The sequence below is a fragment of the Cydia strobilella genome, chromosome 10, assembly GCF_947568885.1.
Source record: "Cydia strobilella chromosome 10, ilCydStro3.1, whole genome shotgun sequence".
In the NCBI taxonomy this organism is placed as follows: Eukaryota; Metazoa; Arthropoda; class Insecta; order Lepidoptera; family Tortricidae; genus Cydia; species Cydia strobilella.
In genome coordinates this window covers 14692288-14700818 of record NC_086050.1, presented here as the reverse complement: position 1 = coordinate 14700818, position 8531 = coordinate 14692288, and the positions used below count along the sequence as shown (strand labels likewise).

General features: G+C 36.8%; 1 protein-coding gene across 2 annotated transcripts in view; it reads right to left on the bottom strand.

Annotated features, from left to right (window-relative positions):
- LOC134744579 (5'-3' exonuclease PLD3-like) overlaps positions 1–8531 on the bottom strand; it is a 66317-nt gene that overhangs the window by 40625 nt on the left and 17161 nt on the right. The window lies entirely within an intron of this gene.

Genomic DNA, 8531 nt, shown 5'->3' with positions numbered 1-8531 from the left:
TCTTGGTAAATTTTAGTTTGTACCTAAACAGGTGAACTGCACAAAATATTGAACTGTAACATTTGGAGATTAACCGTCTTTATGGTGAAAATATCTTTCATCAGCTTGCGTGCGTACAACAACAGATTTCCACGAGCTGCTATCACTCTAATTTGACATTTATTATCAACGAAGCAAAGTCCACATTGGCCGCAAACATTGCATATTAAAGATAAACATTACCTTTACCTACACATGACGACTATCGATTAATGATTTGTTTTTTTTTTGTACGAATTATGAAACCAATATTCTACAGAAAAAGTACCTTATCAGTTATCAGTATCAAAGATAGATATAACTCCGTAATCGATGGATACAGTCTAAGGAAAAAACGTGCCCCGAAAATCACGAAAATTTGATTTTCGATCAGATGGCGCCACTAGTTTTGGCCTACTCTCGTATAGAGGGCGTTGACATTTTCGTTTGTTATTTATAATTTTAACGCATATCAGTGAAAGAACATGGGTCAAAATCATATCAAAATAATTAATGCAAATAAAAAAATCATTTATCCATGTTTAAATACATTTTATCGTATTTTTATAAATCTTCATTTTTAGTTTTAACTATCTTTGGTTTAAATCATGTGTCGATAGATGGCAGTGAATTTACTGTGGTTACAAAATTTACTATGACAGTACCGCTCTAGTATAAGTTACTCTATGTCAGTATACAAACTTGGAGCGGTATTCAGTCTGTTTTGGTTTTGATATAAGTTTGTTATGGTTTTGATATAATAAGAATAAGAATAAGAAATCAGTCGCTCGCGCTTAACCTTTCATATGTGTGGTGTGTGCTGTGGTGGTTAAAACTCGCGTGGGTTCAATTCAAACCTCGGTCATTACCCGGGCATTTTTTCGAAAACGATTTTTCCTGCTCTATAGTACAGGGTACATTTACCCTGTACTATAGAACAGGAAAAATCAAAAAATATGCCAAAAGGTGACAAAAAATTCGGTCAGGATCCTTATCATACACAGACAAGAGTTTAAGGCTGCGTTTCCACCAGAGATGTGCGAGGCTGCATGGCTAGGGATGTGTTTGTTAAGAACCAATATAATCACTTGATTTGGTTTTCTCGCTCGGTGTGTTCTAAGCATCCTCGCACATCTCTGGTGGAAACGCAGCCTAAGAGGAAAGTGGTCGTAAAGATTTTTAAACCGAGAAACAGTCCACTATCATATTAATGATACGCGCGAAATGTACTGCAAGTCGCGTCAAGGTCGTATCATAACAAGTTCAAAACAGTAACAAATGTTAAACTAGAATCTATTTAAAGATCAAAACCATAAAAAAATTTAACATCAGAACCGGCCTCCGGTTATAAAAAACGCGCTGTAATTCAAAATAGCTGTAATGATACATCATTACCTCGAATCAGAAATATCGAGTAAGCTCGCGCTGAAGAAAGCTTTGTGGCTATTTTCTGCGAATTCGACCTTGGATTTTAATGGGTGTGCTGTTTTTAACATAAACAGAGGCCGTATTCGACAGATTTCAACCTAAAAAGACATCTGTCTAGTCTCTTTGATTTATTACACGATCATGATTGAGCATCTAAGACATCAATTACTTACTGTCAAATACTTAGCAAATATAATAACGGTCAAATTAAATAAATAGTTACCAACAATGTCATTCCCACTATTTCAATTCTTATAAGGTTTCAAGGTTCAAATCAGAACCAATTTGTATTATGACTTAAGCTTTTTTACTTTTAGAGATGTGAAATGTGTAAATATTAGAACCTTAGTACTTTGTGATAAGTGCTATATTAGCAGTAAAAGCTATAAAGTAACGCAAACGTGGCAAACAAAGAAAACTGTGTACACAGCGTCGTCGTAGCCGTGGCAATTTTCACGTAGCACCGCTACGGTGCTACGCTACAGACGCTCCGTGACAGTTTTGGTAGTTAATGTAGTAACGTATATAAATATATAATATTAGGATAGTAGTTATGTCTAGACTTTCAATCGATTTTGTTGGTACTTAACCTTTTGAACACCTAAAGTCGTCGTTACTAGTCATAGACATAGTATATGTATAGGTACAAGTAGTTATAGACGCGCCCCCGAGCATCCGGGGGTAAGAGAAAATATTCATATAAAAGGGCAGCATAGGATTTTTTCTCTTTCACTCTTATAAATTTCGGTATTTCGTCATCGCCTCCTACCTATGATGCCACCCGGTCGGTGATAAGGACAAAGGATGGCACTATTTTCTCTTTCCTCTTATAGGAATGGCAATAAGACTATCTTTCTCTATCAAAGAGTGTCAGGCCCTTGTTACTAGTCGTGCCTACAGCGCCAATGTTATTTCGGACGCTGTCAAAGTAACCGTTCACACTTTCAAGTAAGGTTTACACTAGCTCCCTTCCGCCCGGGAGCTTGGCGTTTGAGTGATGTTTGTGTTTATGACATTAAAGCGTTCAATAGGTCTTTAAAAGCTTTTTGTCTGGCGAAGCACTATCATAGATTCCTGTCCACTATAGTAGTTTTTAGAGTTCCATACCCAAAGGATAAAAACGTGACCCTATTACTAAGACTCCGCTGTCTGTCTGTCTGTCCGTCTGTCTCACAATGAACCGTGGTAGCTAGGCAGTCGACATTTTCACAGGTGATGTATTACTGTTGCGGCTATAATAACAAATACTAAAAACAGAATAAAATAAATATTTTAGTGGGGCTTCCATACAAGAAACGTGATTTTTTTGCCGTTTCTTACGTAATAGTACGGAACCCTTTGTGCGCGTGTCCGACTCACACTTGGCCGGTTTTTAAAAGCTTTTTGTCTGGCGAAGCTCTATCATAGATTCCTGTCCGCTATAGTAGTTTTTTAACGCAGATTACCGGTGTTTCCATAGTGGCACTTTCGCTGTAAAACATGACTTTCTCTAACTTATCAGCCAAAAAAAAATAACCGGTCAAGTGCGAGTCTAACTCGCGCAGTGGGTTTTGGGTGGTTCATGAATGATTGTTAAATTACCGAAACAGTTGTACAGTCAGCATCAGTAGTAGCGGATGAAACAAAGCGCCAAAATACTTCTCTAAACAGAAAAAAATCTGTACAGTTCGCGATCAATAGTATCTCAAACAGTCGGAATATCCTACATATATATATATATATATATAAAAGCTAAAAACTAAGTACAATACCGTTGCCAGGGAGGTTTTGGGCATATACTGAGCAACTTTTACTATGGGACCAACCACGAAATTTCGAAAAAGAAATTTATCTTCCCATGGAAAATGAACCCGCCAAAATGTATGAAACAGCCAAATTTTTTTTCTCGATTTCGGGGTTGGTCCCATAGTAAAAGTTGCTCAGTATAATCCCAAAACCTCTCTGGCAACAGGAATGCACTTATTTTTTAGCCACCGTGTATATATATAGAGACATATCTCTTTTTGTTAAGCTGTTAGAGAATATTTGACGCATAGTGATCCGTTACTTTTGGTGCTGACTGTATTTTTCTGTGTGACTCTTTCATAAACTATAAAGAAAATAAAAACATTGTTTCACAATGTGCAATTCAAGCCACGTGATAGACAAACAGACTGACAGAGTCGCGACATAAAGGTTTCTTAATTATGTGCGGAACCCTATAAACAATGGCGTGCGTTACCTACATCAAAAGTGATATAATTGATTCAAATTGGAACATCGATCGGGCGTGTACTCCGTATTTACATAAAGGTATCGGTGGACCAAACGGCCGGTTATGGGAGACAAAAGACGCAAAGGCTCAATCCTTGTTGGTTACGCGTATGACGGAGAATGCCATGCTGCATATTATATACATTTTGCTATCATATTCAACCTCGGCTGAAATGTGGAAGAAACTGCAGTGTTTATGAGTAAAAGACGGAGATAAGTATCCACATCGTACAGCAACGTTGTGTACAATATAGCAGCTTAATTTATCAATTTCAATTAAATTAAATTATTTATTTACTTCGAATCTAAGAGTGTTAGTAGTACATCTCAAAATTAATTATTTATAGGTGGACTGATACCTATTCGGTTTAACAACTGTATGAGGGTTTTAGTTTTAGCTTACATTCATTTAACGAACGAGATATACGTACAAACAGCAACACTATTAACTGTCCATCGGTGGACCTTATGGCTTTTGTAATAAGGTTTACGAACTGCCAGTTAACAGTGTGGGCGATGGTACAGGCGAGTGATATCAAAATAAGATCACATTGTTGTTTAAAATGTTGGTGCGCGTGAGATGCCTGAAGGTCGATTCTAACAATTTGTTATGGCGTTCCTTTAGCTTTGATCTTTGATACACAAACGCAAACGTTTGTTAAAATTATAAACAATATGTCGCAGACGTCGCAGTAAAAAAATGAACCAATTTTGGGCCTCCCTGTAGTTACAAAAAGTACTTCACAACATCTGTAGCTGCTTACTGGCCAAGAAAAATATGAACACGCGCGAAGAAATTCAAAGGATCTCAGAAGTTCCTAATCCGCACTAAGCTAGCTTGGAGACTAGCCAAGCCCTCATGAAAAGAGGCTGCCAAGCAATGGGTGGAATATTAATTGATAATGGTATATGTTACGAAGTCGAATTATTTTCTCATACAGAATGGCTCACGTAATTAAAAAGGTAAAACTACAATAATTGAACTAAGTAATTAACACGCATTACCTTCAAAATATTCTCTACCTTTGATACACAACAGCAAACGTTTGTTAAAATTATCACCAATATGCCGCAATGAAAAAAAAATCAACGAATTTTTGGGCTACTCTGTATAACCACCCTTACAATGACATCCACGTGCTTACTTTAAATGTGTTCTACAAACATACGAGTATCATTGTGAAAGATAAACAAAGACCTTTCAAAACTGACTCAAGGAAACGTTACATCTCTAAATCTCAAAGGAAACGTTTGACTCGGAGGTCGAGGAAAATTGAAAATAACAATGCATGCTACGCTATCTCTATTTGAAGGTCACAAGTCACGCGAATTCCTTTGTCCTTATTTAAAGAGCTAAAGGCAAAGCAAGTGTGAGAGCGACTAAAATATTCATGGCGTTCTTATTTGAAACGGCAAGTGTCGTGGTTTCTTGTATGTTTGGAATTCTTACGTCAGTCGAAATGCTAATAAATGTTTCCATGGTTACTTGCGTTATAAACAAAAATTATGGGTGAAGTTTTACAATCGGGCCTCATATTCATGCCTACCAAAGATAGATATAACTCCGTAATAGATGGATACAGTCTAAGGAAAAAACGTGCCTCGAAAATCACGAAAATTTGATTCTCGATCAGATGGCGCCACTAGTTTTGGCCTACACTCGTATAGAGGGCGTTGACTGTTTCATTTGTTATTTATAATGTTAACGCATACCAGTGAAAGAACATGGGTCAAAATCATATAAAAATAATTAATGCAAATAAAAAAATCATTTATCCATATTTAAATACATTTTATCGTATTTTTATAAATATTTATTTTTAGTTTTAAAGTGTGTCGACAGATGGCAGTGAATTGACTGGGGTTACAAAATTTACTATGACAGTACCGCTCTAGTATAAGTTACTCTATGTGCCTACGGACTACGAGCATCCAGCGGTCTTAGCACGGTCGCACTTTTATCACCTGTCACCATGCCTGTCACGTTCTAACAAGTATGTAAGTGCGAAAGTGACAGGCATAGTGACAGGCGATAAAAATGGAACCATGCTGCCACCGCTGAAGTATTTGGCACTGAGTTTTTGTAATTCTATTATTTAAAACACTGGTAAGTAGTCTTCGATAATTTGGCAACATTGGCTATATGTATATGTGCTTGATAAATGTCGCCGTATCAAAACTCGATCGATTTAGTGAAACTCTTTATTTACCGACTGAAAATTTGTTTCTTTGACTAAGTGCTTACTTAATTCATCCCGTTAGCCCGTTACACGTTTTCCATTTATCTATGTCAGGGTTGCATGTTTTTTAGGGTTCCGTACCCAAAGGGTAAAAACGGGACCCTATTACTAAGACTCCGCTGTCCGTCTGTCCGTCCGTCTGTCTGTCTGTCACCAGGCTGTATCTCATGAACCGTGATAGCTAGGCAGTTGAAATTTTCACAGATGATGTATTTCTGTTGCCGCTATAACAACAAATACTAAAAACGGAATAATATAAATATTTAAATGCGGCTCCCATACAACAAACGTGATGTTTTTGCTGTTTTTTCCGTAATGGTACGGAACCCTTCGTGCGCGAGTCCTACTCGCACTTGGCCGGTTTTTTCTTTCTGTGATCAGACAGGTTTGTGTTTTCACAACGCCTCTCACACAGTCCATCCACTTTTTCCTTACATCTATCTACCTACAATAACATTCAATTACCTATAACTTTACGTTTTAAATGTTTATTGCGGTGCTGTGTTATGCTCCAAAATCCAGATATCCAATTCTTTTGTCTGATAGGCAACCAATAAAAGAGAATTTTTAACACGTGTTTTGGGAACTGCACTCATGAAGATTTACCTAAATATATACCAAAAAGGATATAATAAGATAGAGCGGTACTGACATAGTAAATTTTGTAACCACTGTAAATTCACTGCCATCTATCGACATACTTTAAAACTGAAAATGAAGATTTATAAAAATACGTTAAAATGTATTTTAAATATGGATAAATTATTTTTTTATTTGCATTAATTATTTTTATATGATTTTGACCCATGTTCTTTCACTGATATGCGTTAAAATTATAAATAACAAACGAAACCGTCAACGCCCTCTATACGAGAGTAGGCCAAAACTAGTGGCGCCATCTGATCGAGAATCAAATTTTCGTGATTTTCGAGGCACGTTTTTTCCTTAGACTGTTTCCATCTATTACGGAGTTATATTTATCTTTGATATATACGGAATATATATAGACACTCACAGACTAGGAGATGACTGAGATGAGTGTTTGAAGCCTGGAGCGCTAACATCATTATACACTCAACCCCATCTGCGGCCGCGCTTCACTGCCTCCAGACATATAGGCCGTGTATTCGTCTTAGTTTCATATGTTGTGAAAACGCTGGCTGTTGGGTGGACCAGTGTATTGTGATCTTAATTTATAGTATTAATTTCTCTTTCTAGTCATTCCTCAATATCTAAGCATGGGCAGTATGGTGAGTAAGCTGACCATGTGCAATGGCTTTTCATGCAGCTCGTTTCTTTCACAAATGGAAATTTGTTTAACCCTCGTGCTTTGAAAACCTCGCAAAGGTCAAAATAACATTTTTTGATCAATCAATCTCGATCAATTTTGGAATCTTTCGCTTGCTCGGCTATCAATATTAGCACGAGAGGTTAAACAACAACTTTGCCTCCTTGTAAAATAAATACTTAATATTTTTGCGGAGCTCTCTTTGTGGTTCTTTTTTCGAGATTTTTTTTGAAACTCAGTACCTACTACCTACCTAGGTATCTAAAAATTCTCGAGAACCTCGAGACCGGGAGGGAAGTTTAAAAGAACATTAAGTATATGTAAGTATGTCTAACAAATTGAGCCCTAAACATGAAAATAAACAAACGAGCCTACCAAAACCATTCATAACAACTATACGTATACGTAATCGAGCTCACAATTTCGCTGGTCTACCTAAAGCGATGCGCTCGGTAAACAATAGACATCAGGACATCACAAACACGAAGCTATTGAGACGTCAGTTGCTTTGACAGACTACACATGAATGGTATAGTTGGCAATTTAATGCCTTCAAGTTGGCAACGAGGAACGATCTATTGTCATGTTTGACCCCTGAACTTATGGAACTGTTTATTCTTCAATTTAAATACTTGTTCATAATTAATAATTCTAAACTAAATGTTTTAGCGGCTAAAATGAAATTGGTCTGTGTCATATATTTCACCTACCTCTCCGATATTGGGGGTTTAGATTATTCTCCAATAAATATAGGCAAAATTCATCAAAACCATGTTAATAGTTTAGCCGCGAAATAGTTATTTGTTATACAAGGGTGCAAAGTTGTATTTTACCCGCGAGTGTGGAATTGAAACATGAGCAAGCGAAAGTATTCTATAGTTGAACCACGAGCGAAGCGAGTGGTTCTAAAGTAGAATCCTGAGCGTAGCGAGTGTTTCAACACACGAGAAGTAAAATACATTTGCACCCGTGTGTAACACAAAACTTTTCCCCTCACTATAGCGAGGAAAGTGCAACATCCACAGGCGTTAGATCATCTTCATCACTGAAATCACTCATTTTTTACGATATTATAACAAAAAACTGGAAATTCTGTATTTTTACGTAAGAAGTTTTTAAGTAAAAATCTCCGATATTGGGGGTTTAGATTATTCTCCAATAAATATAGGCAAAATTCATCAAAACCATGTTAATAGTTTAGCCGCGAAATAGTTATTTGTTATACAAGGGTGCAAAGTTGTATTTTACCCGCGAGTGTGGAATTGAAACATGAGCAAGCGAAAGGATTCTATAGTTGAACCACG